Source organism: Felis catus, chromosome D4, assembly GCF_018350175.1.
Source record: "Felis catus isolate Fca126 chromosome D4, F.catus_Fca126_mat1.0, whole genome shotgun sequence".
NCBI classification, from domain to species: domain Eukaryota; kingdom Metazoa; phylum Chordata; class Mammalia; order Carnivora; family Felidae; genus Felis; species Felis catus.
Window position 1 is genome coordinate 31,089,538 of NC_058380.1, and position 23,948 is coordinate 31,113,485.

A 23,948-nucleotide genomic window follows, 5' to 3' on the forward strand; every position below is an offset into this window, starting at 1 on the left:
CTAACATATAATCTGCCCTGGACAATGACCCACATGCACTTGAGAAAAATATATACTCTGCTGTTATTTGGTGGTGTGTTCTTTATACATCTGTTAAGCTTAATTAGTTTGCAGGTTGTTCAAATAATCTTCCTTATTAATCTTTTGACTGGTTGTTCTATTCATTACTGATTATGTGTATTGACGTCTCCAACTGTAATTGTAGAATTACCTATTTCCCCTTTCAATTCTGTCAATTTTTTCATAAATTTTGGAGGTCTGGTGTTCAGTGCATGTATATTAGTGATTGTTATTTATTTCAGTGAATAAATTCTTTAATCAATAAAATATCACCTTTCTTTGTCTCTTGTGACAGTTTCTGATGTAGTCTATTTTATCTGATAAGAGTATAGGCATCCAAGCTGTCTTTTGGTTACTATTGGTATAGGACATCTTTTTCTATCCCTTCACTTTTGTTGAAATAGATCCAAAGTATGTCATTTGTAAGCAGCATATTCTTGGATCATTTTAAAATTCATTCTGCTAATCACTACCCACTTGAGAGTTTAATCTATTTACACTGAAAGCAATTACTGATAAACAAGGGCTTACCTGTAATATTCTGTTATTTCCTTCTGTAGTCTTACAGTTTTTTTGCTCCTCATATCTTCCATTACATCCTTCATTTGTGTTTACTTGATTTTTGTAGTGATACACTTTGAACCCATTTTCATTTCATTTTGTGTATATTTTATAGATATTTTTATTGTGGTTACCATAGATGTTATATATATTATGTTGAAGTTGGAGCAATCTAATTTTAATTGATGCCAACTTAACTTCAATCACATACAAAACTTCTACTCCCAAATAGCTCCATTCCTCTTGATGTTACTGATATCAGAAATTACATCTTTATACATTATGTGTATAATAACATAGACATAATTATTTTTTATGTATCTGTCTCTTAAAATCAGTAGAAAAAAGTTAAAAACCAAAATTACAATAATATTGGTGTATGTACTTGTCCACATGTTTACTTTAACTAAAGATCTTTATTTCTTCATGTGGCTTCCAATAACTGTCTGGCATTCTTTCATTTCAACCTGAAGGATTTCCTTTAGTATTTCTAAAAGGGCATGTGTAGTAGTAATGACTGCCCTCAGCTTTTGTTTATCTGGGTCTTAATTTCTGCCTTGTTTTTCAGTAAATGTCTTGCTGGATATAGAATTTCAGGTTGGACATTTTTTTTTTCTTTTAGCACCTTAAATATACAATCCTATTGTCTTCTGGTTTCCAAGGTTTCTTATTAGAAATTACCTGATAATTTCCTTGAAGATCCCTTATAAGTAATTGTAGTGTAAGTGCCTGACATTAGCTTTTTTGATTATAGTGTAAGAGGCTGATATTAAGCTTTGATTGTTGGAGACATCCATTTCAAAGATATCCATCTTGAATAAACATACTGCCCCCAGTATGACAGAACTACTGGCTAAACAACTAAATAAGGAGTCAAGCCTCCTCCACCCATTGAGTTCCCCTTTCAGAAAGCCTTGTTTTTTCAAAGTTCCCTGACAGTTGTTTCTGAGGTGCAGCTTATAATCATATAAGAGTTGCCAGGGCTGGTCCCACTACAACATTGGCTCCAGCTAGGAAGTGTCACAAGCAGCATGTGCCCAAGGGAGTGCCTCAGGAATTCCTAGCTGCTGTCATTATTGATAGGCTGAGACTATCAATGAAGCAGTAATGAATTGTTTCTTTCTTGCTGCTCTGAAGATTTTTTTTGTCTTTGTCTTTTGGTAATTTGATTATACTGTGTCCCAAGCTGAGTTTCTTTGAGTTTATCCAACTTGGAGTTTGTTCACCTTGTTGTAGATATGTATCTTTCAGCAAATTTGAGGAAATTTCAGCCATTATTTCTTAAAATAATCTTTCTATTTCTCTCTCTTCTCCTGGGATCACCATATTATGTGTGATTTTTTGTTGTTGTTGTTGAAAATTATTTGTTTGACTATTATAACATGGTAACTCTGGAATTCAGATTCTCCCCATTCTTTAGGGTTCAGTGTTTAGTTTTTTGATTGTCAAAGACTGTAGTACTCCATTTTTTGAGACTTTTCATCTATTTTTGCAAAAACTGCTATTTGCTCTGTGTGGTAACTGAAGTCTCTATTCCTTTAGCTCATGTTTAGCTAATGTTTTAACAAAGATTTCCTTGAATACCAAGAACTCCCCTTGGGCTTTGCAAATTGACCTTATGTTAGTTAGAGTAGTCCTTTAGCACTTAGCTAAGTTTGTCCTGAGCCTAGGAATCAACCCAAGGTGAAAGCTTAAAGTCTTCTTAGGTCTTTCTGGGCATGCATGTGGCTTTCTAAATTCCTTTGTATACATGGCTGCTTCCGAATGTTCTAATTTCTTAAACAGTCTCACCTCAGCTTCTCTAGACCTCAAATGGCTTCTTATATATTTTCACTTGTAATCTCTTGCCCCAGACATCTGTGAATCTTATAGGTACTAAGAGCAGCTCCCACCATGTATCTGCCCAACTTCCAAGTTACATGTAACAGACATGTGCCTTGTATCTCCCAGTTTAAAACAGGTACACACAACTTTCAAGAAAGGTCTGCTTTGTTCCCAGCTCAAGGAAGGGAACTGGAAACTGAACTGCTGTTGCTTCAACACCAAAATCACTGTCATGACTGCAAGGGGAAGGAATGAGTACAAGTGTCACAAAACTTTCCTATTAGTTTGAAGATGTTTTTTCTTGATCAGATGTTTGCCTGATTGCTATAAACCTTTGACTTTTTCCACAGCTATGACAAAGTTCCTCCCCCCCCCCCCCCCCAGTAGTTCTATGGGAGAAACAAGAGCTTGGAGCCTCCTACTCCATAGTTGTGCTTACATATCTGAATAGATTTTTCATTTCATTTCATTTCATTTCATTTCAAGATTTTTAAATGATCAGATTTTAGTTTTCTTTACATTATTTTCAATTTCTAATTTTACTGAACTGTGATATTTGTATTTTGTGGAGTTTATTGAAAGTTTTTTTTGGTTCTAATATACTTTTATATTTTCTGAATGTACCATCAACATTGGTTAATTATTTTTAGAGCACACAGTTTAAAAGACACATCTAGATATTTATTAGGTTCACTTTTTAAATATTCTATGTATATATTTTAGAGCAGAGTTTCTCAAATTTGTCACTATTAACATTTTGGACCAGATGATTCTTGGTTGTGTGCATGTATGATGGAGGTAGTTGTGGTTGTCCTGTGCTTTATAAGATATTTAGCAGCATCCCTAGTTTCTACATGAAATACTAGTAGTATCATCTCTCAGTTGTGACAACCAAAAATATCTCCAGAGATTGCTAAATGTCCTGTGGTGGGCAAAATCAGCTTCTGTTGAGCACCATTGTTCTAGAGTATGGATTAACAAAAAGTTTTTCTGTAAAAGGCCAGATAATAAATATTTCAGACTTTGTAGGCCATGTGGTCCCTGTCATTAGACAACTATGCCTTTGTAGTATAAAGGCAGTAGCTGACAATACATAAAAGAACTGAAGTGGCTGAGTTCCAAAATCCTAATTTATAAAAACAGGTATCAGGTTGAATTCGGCTCAAGGCTGTAGTTATTGCACTGTATTGCCAACCTTTGTATTGTATTGTTTGTATTGTATTGTACTGTATTGCCAACCTTTGTTCCAGAACTTCAATTGCTCTCTACTACATTTGGTATAAAATCCGGGAGTATATTAAGGTCTACTATACCTAATTTGTTTCCCTTTATCCTTATATCTCTTACAATTTTTTTATGGATCCTGATAACTTATTTGATACACAGATATTTAAAACTTTTACTATCCCTTGAAACTGGTCTTTTAAAAACATCATTTGAGTGCTGGTTTTCTGATTTAATATTGTTTTGTTTGAATTCAACATGTGGCAGCTAGGTAAATAAACCCTGAATTATTTGTACATTTATTAGCTTACTAATGTATTATTTTATATTTCAAACAGTCTGCATTATTTTTGGATATCTTTCTTTTTTACAATCTGAGAGCACTTAATAGGTAACTTTATATTAGTTGATGTGGCAGATAAATTTGTTGTACTTTATGTTGAATTATAATGTAAAAAAGTAAAAGAAAAAATATTTTTAGTAATAGTTCTGTTCTTATTGTTCCATTGATTTTTCTTCTAATAATTACAAAATATTGTGTTCTGCTCTACTAAGTACCTTTATAATTATAAACTTTTGTATTTTATGAATCTTCTATTTCCATAGTATCTAATAATTCCATATTACAGAACCAATGATAAAATTAATGTTTTTTCTTTCTTTCTAACCATCCTTTAATCCCTATTTTAGTGCCTTTTAAAATGTTTCTCAGTTTTTATCATTTTACTATTAAATATAAATCTATAACTTGATTTGTCAGTTGTAAATGATATAATTGGGCTTCTAGCTTCTAAAGATGAAAGAATCAATATGTTTACATTGCATTGGTTATGTTACACTTTCACCTTCCATAGTATGCTGGATCCATTCTTTGTTAATTTCCAAAGATAAAAACCTCTAAAAATTCCCATCTGTAACTGATCACTTTGGATTTAATTTTCCCTGGATACCTTCTGCTAGTACTCAATAACTCACCTGTCTGGTTCCTATTTAGAGATTCTTCCTCTAATAACCATGGATTTTCTCCTTCCTCCAACTTGAAGATCACATATGTTTTTCTAATACTGTACTCTATAAATGGAAAATAATTTAGGACTTAGATCAGCTGCATGTGCTTCAATACTTCTGAATGTAAAGGAAGCTATAGCTTAAGAGCTGCACATTGATGGGATTCATCTGAGGTGCTCATTTTTGAGGAGATGACAAAAGAATGAATCTCCTTAGATCCCTGAATCTCAGGACAAAATAATATTAACTTCTAAAAATGGCCCAGGTGCTTTGGGTTTTATAAAAGGGACCACATAGGGATTTCACTTTACCTCCTCATGTCAAACAGAGAACCATACAAAATTGGACAATAGGCAGTGCAAAATCAGACAATGACAGGGAACTCTTAGGAAAAAGGAAACAACTTGGGTGAACCCTATTTTGGCCAGAGTTTGGAAAATTTCTATGGCACAGCATAACAAAGGGACCCCCCTGCCCCGCCCACCATGCCTCCAAAAAAAAGCCTGACAGTCTCAATAAGTTGAGGAGACAATGTTAGGAGTTTAGAATGCTGAGGCAACTAGAATTTGCCAGACAAAACACTGGAGAGCCATGAGATCTGCAGAAAGGTCTCTCTGAATCTTTGGCTGAGTATGGACTTGTGCTTGCATGTAAGAAAACTATTCAAGGTTAGGGAAAGAACTGCTGGGAAGGTGTAGAGTGGAAAATACAAAAAAAAAGAAGTTTTTTATCCCACCAGCCAGAGTGGAAAGGTTTCTTAATTAATGGAGGATATGTAGAATAACCTGAAGGCTACAGGAACAAAATTGGTACTGGAACAAAATTAGCCCTAAACCAGAAGGTGTTCTGAATCCTACAGAACAAAGCTTAATAGCAGACCTTGAGAGGATCAAACTAATTCCAAATAACATAGCTTTATTCCAGAGAAAGCCCCAAAACATTTTAAAATACCAAAAAATATAGCACCCAATAATGTAAAATCCATAACAACTAGAATCTAATAAAAAAAATTACAAAGCATGCAAAGAAGGCACATATGACCCTTAACCAGGAGAAATGTTAATTAGTAGAAACAGAACAGGATATGACACATATGATAAAAGTAGCAATCATGAAAAACAGGATTGCATTCTTGAGGCAATGACGTGGCAAGGTCTGCTTATCCACCGGGATGCGCATGTGTCTATACAGGGTCCTTTGAGCAGGGCCCAGATGCTTCCACTCCTCCTTGGTGAATTCCACAGTCACATCCTTGAATGATGGTGCTGCCTGTAACAGCACATTTCTGATCAATCTGGAGTGTTTAGAAACTGGTGACATGACCTCTGAAAACTCTTATATAATGTTTACTGTTAACAGTTTAAAACAAAATAGAAAATAAATAAAATTATAAAATGTTATTAAAAACCTAACTCTGTCTTATACTCTGAGGCATCACACAATTAGTATCAATATTATTTTCATGTCCTAATTCATCTGTATATATTTCAAAAATATGTACATATGCTACCAGTTAATATTACTACTGATAAAACTTAGTGCCTTAAATTTTTTTAAAATATTTATTTATTTTTGAGAGAGAGAGAGGAAGGGAGGAGCAGAGAGAGGGAGACACAGAATCTGAAGCAGGCTCCAGGTTCCAAGCTGTCAGCACTGAGCCTGACACGGGGCTCGAACCCATGAACCATGAGGTCATGAACTGAGCTGAAGTTGGACGCTTAATCAACTGACCCACCCATGTGCCCCAAACTTAGTACCTTCTTAAAGATAAAGTCATTATAAATAGGCTTCCCATAATCATTTCCTGTATACCAGTGACTCACTAGGGTACACACATCCTCACTCTGGGTCCTCTGCTAGGGTAATGGGGAATCAATAAAGAGATCCATTTAAACCCTGGAGGTAGTACTCAGAACCATGCTTGTATTTCAGAGGCACATATTTATATTCAATTGATTCCCAACAGAGGTAACCAAGGCAATCCAACAGAGAAAGTATATACTTCTCAACAAATGGTGCTATAACTTTCAAATTTATAAAAGGAAAAAAAAAGTGACAGGCTTGTGACCATATTAGGCAAATATTTCTTAGATAAGAAAAAAGTATAAGTTACTGTTATGGGCTGAACTGTGTCTCCCATGTATGTTGAAGCCTTAACCCCTAATGTGGCTGTATTTGGAGATAGGGCCAGACCATAAGGAGGTAATTAAGGTTAAATGAGGTAATAAAGGTGGGGTCCTGATCTGATAGAATTGATGTCCTTAGAGGAAGAGGTAGAGGCACCTGAGAACACTCTCGTTCTGTGTGTGTGCACAGATAAAAGGCCGTGTGAGGACACAGAAGGTGGCCCTCTGCAAGCCAGGAAGAGAGATTGCACCAGAAACCAATACTGATCACATCTTGCTCTTGGACTTATGTTGTTGAATCTGCCTGATCTGTGGTATTTTGTTATGGCAGTCCAAATAGATTAATACACCCATGAAATAAAAGCATTGAAAATTATGAAAATTGATAAATTTAAACCTCTGCTCTTTTTTTCTTTAAGATTTTATTTAATTTCCAGTTAGCTAACATATAGTATAATATTAGTTTCAGGTGTACAAATCAGTTATTCAATATTTACATGCAACACCCAGTACTCATCACAAGTGTACTTCTTAACACCATCACCTATTTAACCTGTTTCCCACATACCTCCCCTCTGGTAACCATCAGTTTGTTCTGTATAGTTGAGTATGGTTCTTGGTTTGCCTCCCTCTTTCTTTTTCTTTCCCTATGATCATTTGTTTTGTTTCTTAAAATTCTATATATGAGTGAAATCATATGATACTTGTCTTTCTCTGACTGACTTATTTCGCTTAGCATAATACTCTGTAGCTCCATCCACATTGTTGCAAATGGCAAGATTTCATTCTTTTTTATGGCTGAGTGATATTCCATTATATATATATATATATATATATATATATATATATATATATATTCATCTGTCATCCATTCATGTGTCAATGGATGCTTGGGCTATTTCCATAATTTGGCTGTTGTAGATAATGCTGCTACAAACATTGGGGTGCATGTATCCTTTTGAAGTAGTATTTTTGTATTCTTTGGGTGAATACCAGTAATGCAATTTCTGGGTCAAAGAGTTCTATTTTTAACTTTTGGAGGAAACTCTACACCATTTTTCAGAACACTGCACCAGTTGGCATTCTCAACAGTGTAGAAGGGTTCCCCTTTCCCCATATCCTCACCAGCATCTGTTGTTTCTTATTGTTGATTTTAGCCATTGTGACAGGTGTGAGGTCATACCGTAGTTTTGATTTGTATTTCCCAGATGATGAGTGATGTTGAGAATCTTTTCATGTGTCTGTTAGCCATCTGGATATCTTCTTTGGAAAAATGTCTATTCATATCTTCTGCCCATTTTTTAATTGTATTATTTGTTTTTTAGCTGTTGAGTTGTTTAAGTTCTTTATATATTTTGTATGCTAACCTTTTATCAGATATGTTGTTTGCAAATATCTTCTTCTATTCCATAGGTTGCTTTTTAGTTTTGTTGATTGTTTCCTTTGCTGTGCAGAAGATTTTATTTTGATGAACTCCCAATAGTTTATTTTTCCTTTTGTTTCCCTTGCCTCAGGAGAGACATATCTAGAAAGAAGTTACTGTGGCTGATGACAAGGGTTACTGCATGTGTTCTCCTCTGGTATTTTAACGGTTTCCTGTCTCACACTTAGGTCTTTCATCCATTTTGAATTTGTTTTTGTGTATAGTCTAAGACAGTACTCCAGTTCCATTCTTTTGCATGTTGCTGTCCAGTTTTCCCAACACCGTATGTTAAAGAGACTGTCTTTTCCCCATTGGATAGTCTTTCCTGTTTTGTGTAACATTAATTGACCTTATAGGTGTGGGTTCATTTCTGGGTTTTCTATTCTGTTCCATTGATCTGTGTCTATTTTTGTGCCAGTACCATACTGTTTTGATCACTACAGCTTTGTAACATAACTTGAAATCTGTAATTGTGATGCCTTCAGTTTTTTCTTTTCAAGATTGTTTTGGCTATTTGGGGTCTTTTGCAGTTCCATACAAATCTTAGGATTGTTCTACGTCGGTGAAAAATGATGTTGGTATTTTGATAGGGATTGCATTGCATGTATAGAATGCCTTGTGTAGTATAGACATTTTAACAATATTTGTTCTTCCAATCCATGAGCATGGAATGTCTTTCCATTTCTTTGTGTCTTCTTCAATTTCTTTCATCACTGTTTTATAGTTTCCAGAGTGCAGGTCCTTCACCTCTGTGGTTAGGTTTACTAGTAGCTATCTCATGGTTTTTGGTGCAATTGTAAAAGGGATAAAGTCCTTAATTTCTCTTTCGGCTGCTTCATTATTGGTGTATAGAAATGCATCAGATTTCTTTATGTTGATTTTGTATCCTGAGACTTTACTGAATTCATGTATCAGTTCTCATAATTTTTTGGTGGAGTCTTTCAGGTTTTTTATATAGAGTATCATGTCATCTGCAAATAAACTTTTACTTCTTCCTTGCTGATTTAGATGCCTTTTATTTATTTGTGTTGTCTGATGGCTATAGCTAGGACTTTTGTATTATGTTAAGTAACAGTGGTGAGAGAGGACATCCCTATCTTGTTCCTGACCATAGAGGAAAAGCTATCAATTGTTCCCTATTGATTATTATATTAGCTGTGCATTTTTTGTATATGGCTCCCTTAGTATGTTGAGGTATGTTCCCTCTAAAACAACTTTGTTGAGGGTTTTTATCATGAATAGATGTTTGTACTTTGTCAAATGCTTTTTCTGCATCTATTGAAAGGATCATATGGTTCTTATTCTTTCTTGTATTATTGTGGTGTATCATGCTCATTGATTTGTGACTATTGAACCACCTTTGAATTTTGGGACTAAATCCCACTTGAACATGGTGAGTGAATCTTGGATTTGATTTGCTGGCATTTTGCTGAGAATTTTTACATCTATGTTCATTAGGGATATTGGCCTGTAGTTCTCTTTTTTAGTGGAGTCTTTATCTGATTTTGGTATCAGGGTAATGCTGACCTCATAGAATGAGGTTGGAAATTTTCCTTCCTTTTCTATTTTTTTGGAATAGTTTGAGAAGAATAGGCATTAACTCTTTTTAAAATGTTTCCTCTCTCATTTGTGATTTTATTTATTTGGGCCCTTTCTCTTTCCTTTTTCATAAGTCTGGCAAGGGGTTTATCAATTTTATTAATTTTTTCAAAGAACCAGCTTATGGTTTCATTGATCTGTTCTACTGTTTTTTGTTTGTTTCTATATCATTTATTTCTGCTCTAATCTTTATTATTCCCTTCCTTCTGTTGGCTTTCAGCCTCATTTGTTGTGGTTGTTCTTTTTTTTTTTTTTTTTTTTGGTTCCTTTAGGTTTAAGGTTAGTTTATTTGAGGTTTTTCTTGTTCCTTAAAGTAAAAAACCTCTGCTTTTTGAAAAATACTATAGGGGCGCCTGGGTGGCGCAGTCGGTTAAGTGTCCGACTTCAGCCAGGTAACGATCTTGCGGTCTGTGAGTTCGAGCCCCGCGTCAGGCTCTGGGCTGATGGCTCGGAGCCTGGAGCCTGTTTCCGATTCTGTGTCTCCCTCTCTCTCTGCCCCTCCCCCGTTCTGCTCTGTCTCTCTCTGTCCCAAAAATAAATAAAAAAACTTTAAAAAAAAAAAAAGAAAAATACTATTAAGAATATGAAAAAACACAAGCTGAGGGAAAGTATCTACAAATCATTTATCTTTGGAAAAACCTTTGTAGCATATATACAACTCTTGAAATCAGTAAGAAACAACTTTTTAAGATGAGGAAAAGATCAAATAGGCACTTTATCAAAAAGGAACAGATGACAAACAAAAACATACTCATTATTATACATTAGAAAAATCAAATTAAAACTAAAATGTAATACCATTACAAAGCAATATGATGGCTCAAGTAGAAAAACCTGACATCATTAAATTCAGATGAAGATGCAGAGCAACTAGACCCCTCACATATTGCTGATGGAAATGAAAAATGGTACGGCCACTTTGAAAAAGTATGACAGCTCCTTATTATGCTAAACATACACTTCTTATGAGATCCAGCAATGTCATTCACTCCTTGGTATTCACCCAAGAGAGTGAAGATATATGTCCACACATAGAAACCTGTATATAAATGTTTATGGCTGAAAATTATCCAAATATGCATCAGTTGGTGAATGGATAAACAAACTGTGAACGGCCACACAAAAGATCACTACTCTTCATTAAACATAAATGAACTGAAACATGGACCTGACACCAAATGATGGCACTTTGATTTCCAGATCTGTCATATAGGTGACTCTGGACAATTGATTGACATTCTCGGATCTTTAAAGGTTCTTTAAAGTTTTCAATAAGTCAGAGGTAGATGAGCATGGAAACTCTTCATGAATCATCATGTGAGGTGATGGACACATGTGACAGCAGCATCTGTAAAGCATGGGGCCATTTAGGAAAAGTGAAGGCAGACTTTCTTTCCTCTTCCTGGTTAAGGGTACCCACAGACCTCGTTCTCACAAGCTTTCCAACAAAGTGGCCTTTCCTGAGCAACCTACCCCTTGCTCACCTTGCTCTTCTCAAAGCTGGCCCACACTTCCCACTGTCACACAATGTTGTGACTTCTGAATGTGGTGGCATCACCAAGTCTGTCTCATTCTTTTTTTTTTAATTTTATTTTTAATTTTTAAAAATTTACATCCAAATTAGTTAGCATATAGTGAATCAATGATTTCAGGAGTAGATTCCTTAATGTCCCTTACCCATTTAGCCCATCCCCCTTCCCACAACCCCTCCAGCAACCCTCAGTTTGTTCTTTATATTTATGAGTCTCTTCTGTTTTGTCCCCCTCCCTGTTTTTATATTATTTTTGTTTCCCTTCCTTTATGTTCATCTGTTTTGTCTCTTAAAGTCCTCATATGAGTGAAGTCATGTGATTTTTGTCTTTCTCTGACTGACTAATTTCACTTAGCATACTACCCTCCAGTTCCATCCATGTAGTTGCAAATGGCAAGTTTTCATTCTTTTTGATTGCCAAGTAATACTCCATTGTGTATATATATATATATATATATATATATATATATATATACCGCCTCTTCTTTATTCATTCATCCATCGAGGGACATTTGGGCTCTTTCCATACTTTGGTTATTGTTGAAAGTGCTGTTATAAACATGGGTGTGCATGTGTCCCTTTGAAACATCACACCTGTATCCCTTGGATAAATGCCTAGTAGTGCAATTGCTAGGTCGTAGGGTATTTTTAATTTTTTGAGGAACCTCCATACTGTTTTCCAGAGTGGCTGCACCAGCTTGCATTCCAGTCTGTCTCATTCTTGACAGGGGGATCAAGAAATGCTTCTGGCTGTGCAGACCTTTGTGGTTTCTCCTGTCTCTACTCTGAAATTCTGGATTGAAGTCTAAGGTGAAGGGGTGCTCTCTTCCAGGGAAGACTCTTATTACCAGAGTCCCTTGCTTCCTGCTTCTTAAAAGCTGCTTTGCTCTAAAATGAATTACCTAGAAGCCCCAGCTCCTGAGCCCGAGGAACTAATTTTAAGGCCACAAAGTGGAGCCTCTTGGAATTCACTATAATCTCAGACTGAAAATACAGACTGCTAGTGCATGGGGGGCTAGAAGGCTCTGTCTGACTCAAGGGATCTGAGGAGACACCAGAAATCCTAGAATACATTTGAGGCATGGTAGATTCTATCTTACATTCACTTCCCATTATATCTCTGGGGATTTAGGGACAGGTCACTCTGCTAAGTGCTCTGAAGGCTGCAGTGCTGTTTTTAGGCAGGTGTTACATTTACACAAAGCCTGAGGTTAGAAGTAAAGCATACCTGCCCTTGAATCCAAACTCCCTCCCTGCTACCTTCTGACCTGGGCACATTCACTCCACCAACCTGAGCCTTGGTTGTTATTTTTCATGCAAATGATTATACCCACCTCACAGAATGGTTAGAATGGTTGTGAGGTTTACATAAACCACCCAATTAAAAGGAACAAAATGTCTTCTAAATACAAAACAACAGTTGTCACTTACTCAGGGCTTAGTACCCTGAACCAGCCTATTTGATTTACAACTTAGACTTACGTTTCAAAACAACACCATAAGACAGTTATTAATACCTTCGTTGTCAGTTGAGATACTTCTTATCCAGGTTCCTTTTCTAGCCCCTGCTTACAGGTGACAGCTGGAATTTACCCCTCCCCCCCCCCCCCTCGGTCTTTCTGGCTCCAGAGCTTGGGTACCACCGCAGACCCACCTCTGGTGCTCTTTGGCACGCCCACAGTCTACAATATAAATACTTTTTACCTTCCTGCCACCAACGGGGGCTTTTTTCTGGTTGTGCTGCAGGTGGGGCCGGGCACCGATTCCCGCAGATCCCAGCGTGCACCGAACACCTGTTCCTGACGTGTGCTCAGTCTCAACTGCATCCGGAAGCCTGACCTGGAGGTTGAGCCCAGGGGTGGGGGTAGGAGTGAGGGGGATGGTCCTTAAGACTTCCTGCTCCCGCAGTCTGGGCCACAAGCCCACTCCACTCAGTGTTTCCAGGCAGCGCAGTCTCCACACCCGCCTTCCATTCCAGATGTGTACAACCAAGGCCTAGGCAGCATCTCCCCACCAGGGCAGAGAGTTTAGAAGCAGGAAGGCAGAGCAGGGCCTGCACTCGCGGGGGTGTGGCACAGACCGTTCGTGCACAGACTGTTGCACGATGAGCCAGCCAGATTCAAGATCACATTTGCCATAAACCTCCACGCCTTGACGTTACTTTGCAGTTTCTTATTAGACGGTTGGAAAATGTCTTTGATAGTGTCTCCTACCCAGGATCGCTCAGAGCCTCCAGGTGTAGAGGTTAAATTTGAACATTAAAGCGAAATGCAATGTGTGGTCCTCCATCAAACCCCAAACGGAAAAGCAACTATCGCCAAGGACGTCGGGAACGATTTGAGAAATTTGAATGTGGACTGGCAATAAGAAATATTAAGGAACATTACAGCTAACTGTTAAGTGGAATTATATTGGAAAATGTATTGATTTTATTTTTTTTATTTTTTATTTATTTTTTTTAACATTTATTTTTTTTGAGACAGGGAGAGACAGAGCATGAACAGGGGAGGGTCAGAGAGAGGGAGACACAGAATCTGAAACAGGCTCCAGGCTCTGAGCTGTCAGCACAGAGCCCGACGCGGGGCTTGAACTCACGAACTGTGGGATCATGACCTGAGCCAAAGTCAGACGGTTAACCGACTGAGCCACCCAGGCGCCCCAAAATGTATTGATTTTATAAAGGTATGTATAGCGCCGCACTTAGCACTGAAATTAACTTTGTTAATTCGCTTTACGAAATTTCATCAAAAACTAACAGCAAATATGGCAAAAGTTTAAGTAAGGTTTCTTAAGTCAATGGCATGGCTGGCTATATATGTTCATTTTACCATTTTCTACTTTTCTTATGTTTTTCAAATTTTTGTAATACAAAGAAAAAATAGGGATTCTCTCTCCATCAATGTACCTTTTAAACGCAAAGCTGCTCATGGGGCGCCTGGGTGGCGCAGTCGGTTAAGCGTCCGACTTCAGCCAGGTCACGATCTCGCGGTCTGTCAGTTCAAGCCCCGCGTCAGGCTCTGGGCTGATGGCTCAGAGCCTGGAGCCTGTTTCGGATTCTGTGTCTCCCTCTCTCTCTGCCCCTCCCCCGTTCATGCTCTGTCTCTCTCTGTCCCAAAAATAAATAAACGTTGAAAAAAAAAATTAAAAAAAAAAACAAAAACAAAAACGCAAAGCTGCTCAGAGAAATAAAGATACAAATATCTGTTGAGAATAAGGTTGAGAAATGTAAATACAGACACTTGAATATGGCGCACAACAACAGTAGTATAAAAGAAAGTGTGACCAATAGAGTTTATCCCAGGAAAGGAGAAAAAAAAAAGCAAATTTCAAGAATACATAATATACGAAAGAACATACAATGGAAAATAATAAAATGGTTATCAAGCAAATCACACATTTGCCGGAGAAGATCCTGGTTAAACCTTATAATGCGCATTTTGTTGATTTTTTAAAAAAAACCAAATTATGGCCACACAGTCATAATATTATAAGAACATCTTTTTTACTGTTTCTCTCGTCCTTCCTTCCTTCCTTCCTTCCTTCCTTCCTTCCCTTTTTTTTTTTTTTTAAGTTGGCTTCACGCCCAGCGCCGAGCAAAACTGCGGGCTTGAACTCATGACCCTGAGACCAAGACCTGAACTGAGATCAGGAGTCCCACACCTAACCGACTCAGCCACCCCTATGACAATGATTTTTTAAAACTGGACCCTACTTATAAGATGGGGGGAAAAGGTATACAGTCATCAACAAGTTAGTTGCAATCTATATGAACACACGCAGAAAGCTTTACTCTTTCTAGGAAACTCTTGTTTCTCCCTCCCCCCCTTTAGAACCCCGCCCCTCGGGCGCGCCGTTCTTAGCCTCTCCCAAGCCCACCGAGGGGTGTGTGGACTCCGAGGTTCTAGACTCACGGAGCGGGTGGTGGGCGGAGCTCAGCAGGTGGTGACGCGCTCTTCCAGGGGCTCCCCAGCCCAGCCGCCGCCGCTTTCTCGCCTTGCCCTGCCGCCTAGCTCCGCGGAGTCTAGAGGTGGCCGGGAGGTAGGGTGGGCCTCAGTTCTAGCTCTTCCGAGGCGGCCTGGGCGGTGCGGGTGCTGGCGCGTCCTTCCTCCCAGCGGGTGGAGTCAGGGGATGTTTTCCCGTCTAGCTCCTCCTCCCACGGCCACGTCCCGGGCCAACGTGAGAAGAGTCTGGGTTTACTCCTGCTGGGAAAAGAGTGTTCTCTGTTGGACAATTCCTCAGGGTCGTGGATATGTCCCCTTAATCAGACTGAGTTTTCTATCTTTGCAAAAATGGACCCTGATAATGTGTTTTGTTTATTTGTTTTTAGGAGGGTCAAAAGGCGTTATTTTCCATAAACGCCGTAATTGGTTCCTTAATAGTGAAATACCCTTCTTGCAGCTTTCTGGACAAAAACCTTGCACTTGTAAATGAGAAAGCTAAATGTGACAGTTTCACCCCATTTATTTGTTTTGTAATACGCTTTACAATTTGATATTTTATTGCCCTTAAGTTGTGTGCTGAGCAAGACTTACTTTTTAAACACTTGAGTTGCTCTTGTTTATCTTTTAAATATAAATATATTTAAGTGTTTCTTTTAAAAATGTAAATACATGCTCAATTTGATCAAAATATAGCAGTGATGATGGGCTAATGGAAGCTCCCTTCTTTCCATCTCATTTTCCAAATAAAACCAATATGAACTGAAGCTTAGCTCTAGACTTTATGCTAAAGCTAACAATGCATTTTTCAAAGGAAATGGTTACTATGTATTTACAACTTGTTTTTACACTTAAGTTATCTTCTGATCTGGTTATTTGGTCAGGCTTTGTAGAACTATCATTCTTTTCTGTATTGTAAGGGCGTATCAGGTTTGTTCAATCAATCTTTGTGATTGATGTTCAGCTTGTCTCCAAGTTTCACTATTATAAATAATACATAGCAAACATCATTGTCCCTACATCTTTTGTATATATATATATATATATATATATGTGATTATTTCTTTGGCACAAATGTCCAAATGATAGACTTACCCAGTTAAAATGTGTACCTGTTAAATATTTGATAAATGCAAATAGTCTTCAGAAAGGTTATAACAGTTTACACTGTTTCCTCACATCTATTTTAATACCAGATACCATGCATTTTTGAAAACTGATTATTAATGATGTTTAAGAAATTGCTATTCATGTTTTAATGGAAGGAAAGTGGACAAAACACATATTCACTCAACAAACATTTATGGAAAACCTGCAGTGTGACAGACATCATTCTAGATACTGGGATAATAGTCAATAAAAATTTCCACTCCTGTGTAGTTTATGATCAGGGTTGCTGTGGTCAATTAAGAAACAATGGCATACTTGAGATCTAATAAAAAACACGGGCAGGGTTGATGAATCACCTGTGACTAGTGACAGTAGGGGGCCATTATCACCACAAGAACTGCTATGGAGGCAGGAAGTATTAACTACAACCTGGCAGAAAAGAGGGCACCTAAGGGAGCTGTGACCTTACTAATAGGAACATTGTGGCCAACTCAAGTCTCAGCATAAGGAGCCAAAGGTATAAACATCCAAACTTCATTTGCTTTCCACCCTCTCATGTCTTATCCCCTAATGAGAATTAACATTCCCCTACTCTGTGCAATTCTTAGAAGCACATCCACATAGTCTCTCCTCCAGAGCTCCTTGTTAATTTTCCAGTTATATTTCTTCTTAGCCCTGGAATACCAATCAACTCACTGAGCCATTGGTCATGAATCAATATGACTCTTAACATGTCTCCTTCTGTGCTAGCTGCAGCAGCAGATATACTAAAATTGGAACGATATAGAGAAAATTAGCATGGCCTCTGAGCAAGGATGACAAGCAAATTCGTGAAGTGTTTCAAATAAAAAAAAATAACAAATGTTTCCTTCCATACAAAATGAAAAATCAAATATACCTCTCAAAACTCTGTGCATAGGGAGAATTTTTCTTTACCAGAGTCTTTCAGGGTTAACTCTGAGTGGGGCTGTAATGCAGCAGCCATTCACTTCCAGATGATGTCACCACACCTTGCAGACACATCTATAACCCAAGGAGGGTGTTTTTCCTCCTCTGGAAATGTCAAATGTTTATAGTGGACTTCCCATGGGGCTCTAAGGAGCATGAAGGATCAGGTGTTAAGGTAGTAGGAGTTAGTACCATGTGAGTGTGCACCACTTGCTTATACAGTTTGCTTGTATCTTCTGGTCTTGTAATTACCATTCCATTTAACAAAGGAATTGTCTTTCATACATCCAATACTTTGATTCAGTGAAATAGATTATCATGCTCATGATAGATATTTTGAGTCACATAGTCACTTGCTATCCCATGTTTAGGGAGTTTAGTCTCTATGGGGAACCCAGTAGCAAATCAGAAGCTGGTTTTCAAATGGAGGATAGTTATCATTGAAGTAAAGGCATACTTTACTCCAAAATCCTGGGAGCCTGAGCTATATTGAGTCTTCCAATCTATGAACATGGCATGACTCTCCATTTATTTAGGCCTTTGATATTTTAATCAGCATTTTGAATTATTTGCTATATACATCCTGCACATGTTTTGTTAAATTTGTTTTAATTTTTTAGAGCAATTTTAAATAGTACCACATTTCTAATTTTCATTTCCAATTTTTTTTGCTAATATGTAGAAGTATGATTGATATTTATGTGTTTACTTTGTATTCAGTGATCTTACTAAACTCACTTGATACTTCTGGAATTTTTGGTAGACTCCTTGGGATTTTCTATGTAGAGAATCCTGCAATCTACAAATAAGGATAGGTTTTGTTCTTCCTTTCCAATCTTCCAATTTTGTTTTGTTTTGTTTTCTTGCATTATTGAAATGGTCAGGACTTCTAGTACTATATAAATTGTTTTAGGGAAAGTGGAGACTTTTACCTGGGTCTTAATTTTAGGGGGAAAACCATTAAGACTCCAGCCATTAAATGTGCTGTTAGCATTAGTAATTTTGTGTTTTTTTATCAGATTGAGGAAATTTCCTTTTAATTCTAGTTTGCTGGGAGTTTTATTATGAATGGATGTTGGATTTAGTCAAATGATTTTCTGCATCAACTGATTTGAGCATATGGTTTTTCTTTAGCCTGTCAAAATGATAGATTACACTGATTGATTTTCATATATTGAGCCAGCTTTGTGCTTACAGTATAAAGTATACCTGGTTGTAGTATATCTTTCTTTTTATATATTAATGGATATATTTTGTTGAAAACTTGTGTTATGTTCATAAGGAAAATTGGACTGTAGTTTTCTTTTTTACTGTCTTTGTTTGACTTTGATATTGGCCTTATATGAGCTGGGAAGCATTCCCTCCACTTTTGTTTTCTGGGAGAGTTTGTATTGAATTGGTGTTATTTCATCTCCCCCATCCCAGCTCTGAGTATACATATACATTGTAAAATAATCATCACAATCAAGTTAACTAACATATCTATCATCTCACATAATTACCATTTTCTCTTTTTCTTTCTTCTTTCTCTTTCTTTCTTTCTTTCTTTCTTTCTTCCTACTTGTGGTAAGAACACTTAAAATTTACTCTCATAGCAAATTTTAAGCACACAGTACAGTTTTATTAGCTGTAGTCATATTGCTGTACATTAGATCTCCTGAACGTATTCCTCTTGCATAACTGAAAGTTTGTACCCCTTGACCAACATCTCTCCATCTCCCTCTCCTCCCAGCCCCTGGCAACCATAATTCTTATTCTCTGCTTCCATGAACTTGACTAGATTCTACACATTATTTCATCTTTAAATGTTTGGTATATTTACCAGTGAAGACAATTGTGTCTGGAGATTTCCATTTTTGGCAGCTTTAACTACATATTCAGTCCATTTAATGTAGGACTACTTAAATGATCTATTTCATCTTGGGTGAGTTTTGTGTTTGTGGTTTTCAAGGAATTTGGCAATTTTGTGTAAGTTGTTGACTTTCTACATATAGGCTTGTTTGTATTGTTCACTTAATTTCCTTTTAATGTTTGTAGGTTCTGTAGTTAGAATTCCTCTTTTATTCTTGATGTTTGAAAACTTCATCTCCCTTTTATATTTGTCAGTCTTGCTAGAAGTTTAACAATTTTATCTTTTCAAAAAACCAAAACTTTTTCTATTTCCTTCTTTTTCTATTTCCTTGTGGTGGAAGCTTAGATTGTTGATTTGAGACTTTTTATTTTCTAATAAACATTTACTTATTCTGACAATAATTATCAGAGATCTAAAAATAATAAGGAAAATCATATTCATGTTAAGAGTGTTCAGAATTTCATTAGCCAGTGGTTTGAAATTTTCATAGATTGAGGTGACTGAAAAATAGATTCAACAAAAAAGGACCTAAAGAGTTAAGTCAGTTTGTGTTTTAAGATTCTATATTTAGTGAAGAAAGTGATTTTAAAGGCTACGAGAAAGGTGATTAGATTTTAGTTTTTAAAAATAAAAACTACTGGGGCACCTGGGTGGCTCAGTCAGTTAAGCGTCTGACTTTGGCTCAGGTCATGATCTGGCGGCTCATGAGTTCGAGTCCCGTGTCAGGCTCTGTGCTGACAGTTCGGAGCCTGGAGCCTGCTTTGGATTCTGTGTCTCCCTCTCTCTCTGGCCTTTCCCCTCTCTCTCTCAAAAATAAATAAACATTAAAAAAATACACACACACACACACACACACACTACTATGGAGTTATCACAGGGAAGCAGCCTTGCTTATGTGGAATTTGAGCATATTCATCCATTATTATTTATAATAAAGCCATATTAGTAGCCTTTGCCCAGTACTTTTTTCATTATTCTCTTATGCAAATTTCACATAATAAATTCTGTTTAAGCTTGAGCACCAATAAAAAATTGGGCATTTCTTAAAGAAGGATAGGCTTCTTTTAATCAAGGATTTTGAATTATCCTTTAATTCTCAATTACAGAGATTATATTACTTCCTCGATGAACATATTCCCGTTTCATTTTAAAAGATGATTTTCATTACTTATTTTAATTTCTATTCCTTGTAAACTATGGACTCACCAAGGCTCTGACTAAAAAAATTCACAAAAACATCAGTAAGAAGGAATCAATCTTTTGGTCCTGTGGCTAGAGTTTTATATGATTGTTTTAACTGCATACGTATTTATTTTTATTAGGTGTAATTGTGAAATGTCAATGCCATTATAGAAATTTTAAATTCAAAAAGCACATCTCAGTTTATGTGCTTGATGTCCCAAAAGACTAGCTGAAGTTTTTCCTTTACTGCAATTGTTATCACTGAACTTAGATGGAGGGCATAAATCAGTCATTGACTCAATATGAGAATTCTCTTTTCTGTTTGGGTAACCTATGAACACCATTTCACCCATGTAATGTAATGCCATTTCACCTATGAATGAACAATTCAGAGAGAACACCAAACTGGTTGTTCAGGAAAGAATGGACTATAGCAGATGAAGAATGGAAGGAGGGACAGGATTCTGGTAATATGACAAAAGAGCAGCAAAGTTGTTTAGTTACTCTGAATTGCCACATAAAAAAAGGTAAAGCAACTAGATGTCAAAACAAGACTAAATATTAAACATCAGAAGGGTGCCTGGGTAGCTCAGTTGGTTAAGCATCTGACTTCAGCTCAGGTCATGATCTTGTGGTTCATGAGTTCAAGCCCCACATCGGGCTCTGTGCTGACAGCTCAGATTCTGTGTCTCCTCTCTCTGAACCCCCAGTCTTGTGCTCTGTCTCTATCTCTCAAAAATAAATAAACATTAGACAACAGAAACAAATTTATAAAATAAAAAGATGAAAAGATATCCCCACAAATCCCAAAATATGGGTTGTGGAGACAACGCCCCTGCCTACTAGTAATCTATGTAGGAAGAAGCAAGGAAAGCAATGAGATGGGAGAGAGTTGGAGAACAAGAGCTATAAAAGGAGGTTTGTTGTCTCCAGTACCACATGCCTGTGTTGAGATGGACCAAAAGGGATAGAGCAGTATAACCTCTATGAACTCTAAATTGACTTGCCAAGGTTTCCTTTTAGGACAAGGCGCCACACTGAGAAGAAATTGCTTATAGTGGCATTAAAATCAAGCAGAACAGGGACAACAGAGATGATGGAAAGAGAAGGTCTAGACTAATGTGAGGGAAGAGAATAAAGACAAGACATCTCAGAAGGCAAAGCCACAATATTTTTCAACTCTACACACAACAGAGAACATAGTATTGAAGGGGCTAGGATTCCATACTTATCTGGAAGTAGATAGGTCTGATCTCCCCCTACCTCATGATGGTATTAATGGGATCAAGTATTGAGTTGAGGTTCCACACAGTGGCAATGAAACTTCACAAGCCAGTACAAGGCAGAACTAGTTACAACTAGGCTTCCACTCTCCTGCCCTGTCATCAAGGCCCATTGGGGAGCTGACCTTCCACCTTTCCTGGTATTTACAAGGCAGAATAGAGTGGTGTAAGAAGGGGTAGTTGACAAGCTGCTTCCCCCTTCCCCTCATGCAAGAGGGTCCAGTGAAGAGCTGACCCTCCACCCCTACCCACAGCAACAAAGTGGTCAACTCACCCCACTTTCCCGCCTTGGAGGCAGTGGAGACAAATAGTGAGCTGCTCATACAACCCCACTCAGAGACTGCAGGTAGTATGAGTCAGTGCACTTTTGCCAGGAAGGTGACAGTGAGGTAAAGAGGGACTTGAACTTTCACCCTACCCATCTGTAATAAAGCAGTGTGATAGTGCCCAATTTTGGTCAGGAAAGTTTGGAGGAGCCTGATAAGAAGCTAGCCCTTGCTAGCCCTGACTCACCTAGTCCTTGCATTATACCTGCTAAAAAGATTAAATAGGATCCACAGTCTAATATAAGACAAAAAATATCTAGGATTTAGTAAAAAAAAAAAACCACTTATCATAGCAATTACAACAGGAATGAGAAAAAGACAATGAACAGACACCAGCATCAAGATAAATTAGATACTAGAATTATCTGACAGGGTTTTTAAGAAGGCATCATAATGTTTCAGCAAGCAACTATAAATTTTTTTGAAACAAATGAAATATAGAAAATCTAATGAAAGAAATACAAATTATAAAAAGACAGCAAATGCAAATTAGAGAACCAAAAAATATAATAACCAAAATGAAAAATTTGCTGTATAAGTTAAATAGTAGAGTAGACATAACAGAGGATAGATTCAGAAAATTTGAAGACAGATCAAAGCATTTACCCAATGTGAGTGACAGGGGGAAAAAAAAAGACGGCTTCTCGGGGACAAGGACGCTTAGGGCAAAAAAAGGGCTAACATAGGTGTTAACAGAAACCCAGAAAGAGAGAAGAGGGAGTGGGACTGAAAAAGTATTTAAAAAAATAATGTCTGAAACTTCTCAAATTTGGAAAAAGACAAATCTACTGATTCAAGAAGGTACATGATCAGGAAAATTCAGGATAAAACAGGATAAATTCAAAGAAATCCATGCCAAGATACATCATCATTAAATGTCTGAATACTAAAAGAAAAAATCTTGAAAACATCCAGAGAGAAACAGCACATTACTCATAGGGGAACAACAATTTGAATAACAGCCTATTTCTCCTCTGTAATCCTGTGTACAAAGAAAGTACTGAAGGAAAAAACTTCAAACCAGAACTCTATATCTTGTGAAAATATCCTCCAAGAATGAAGGCAAAAATCACAACACTATCAGATGAAGTAAACCAAAGAGAATTTTAAGGGTAGCAAACCTACTCTTTAAAAAATGGCTGAAGAAAGTTCTCCAAAAGAAAGGCTTAGACATTTAGAAAGGAAAGAACATCAAAATAGGTAAAAATAGGGGTAAATACACAAGACTATTAAAAATTTTATGAGTTTTTTATACCATATTTGATTGTTGAAGCAAGAGCAAGTTATAATACCATTTCATGGGGTGTTTGAAATGTAAGTAGGAAAGATGACAATTATGTTTAAAAAGTGGGGAGGGTAAAAGCAATCTACATATTCAATGCAATCCCTATCAAAATAACACCAGCATTCTTCCCAGAGCTAGAAAAAATAATCCTAAAATTTGTATGGAACCAGAAAAGACCCCGAATAGCCAAAGCAATCTTGAAAAAGAAAACCAAAGCAGGAGGCATCACAATCCAGGACTTCAAGCTATACTACAAAGCTGTAATCATCAAGAAGGTATGGTACTGGCACAAGCACAGGCACTGAGATCAATGGACCAGAATAGAGAACCCAGAAATGGACCCACAAACGTATGGGCACCTAATCTTTGACAAAGCAGGAAAGAATATCCAATGGAATAAAGACAGTCTCTTCAGCAAGTGGTGCTGGGAAAACTGGACAGTGACATGCAGAAGAATGAACCTGGACCACTTTCTTACATCACACACAAAAATAAACTCAAAGTGGATGAAAGACCTCAATGTAAGACAGGAAGCCATCAAAATCCTAGAGAAGAAAGCAGGCAAAAACCTCTTTGATCTTGGTCACAGCAACTTCTTACTCAACACATCTCCGGAAGCAAGGGAAACAAAAGCAAAAATGAATTACTGGGACCTCATCAAAATAAAA

The 23,948-nt window shown here is 37.1% G+C and overlaps 1 long non-coding RNA gene and 1 pseudogene across 2 annotated transcripts; one reads left to right on the forward strand and one right to left on the reverse strand.

Annotated features, from left to right (window-relative positions):
• Positions 1–5,720: 5,720 nt before the first annotated feature.
• Positions 5,721–15,535, reverse strand: LOC123381653. Of its 2 annotated transcripts, none has more exons than XR_006588935.1 (3): positions 15,268–15,533; positions 13,061–13,195; positions 5,721–5,946 (listed from the first exon to the last, which is right to left on the reverse strand). It is a non-coding gene; the product is annotated as an uncharacterized LOC123381653 (long non-coding RNA). The 2 variants fall into 2 exon arrangements; XR_006588936.1 differs by lacking the exon at positions 5,721–5,946 and adding an exon at positions 10,430–11,173 and having other exon boundaries at positions 15,268–15,535.
• A 1,619-nt stretch (positions 15,536–17,154) lies between these two features.
• LOC111557711 lies at positions 17,155–17,254 on the forward strand (annotated as a pseudogene).
• The last annotated feature ends 6,694 nt before the right edge of the window (positions 17,255–23,948 follow it).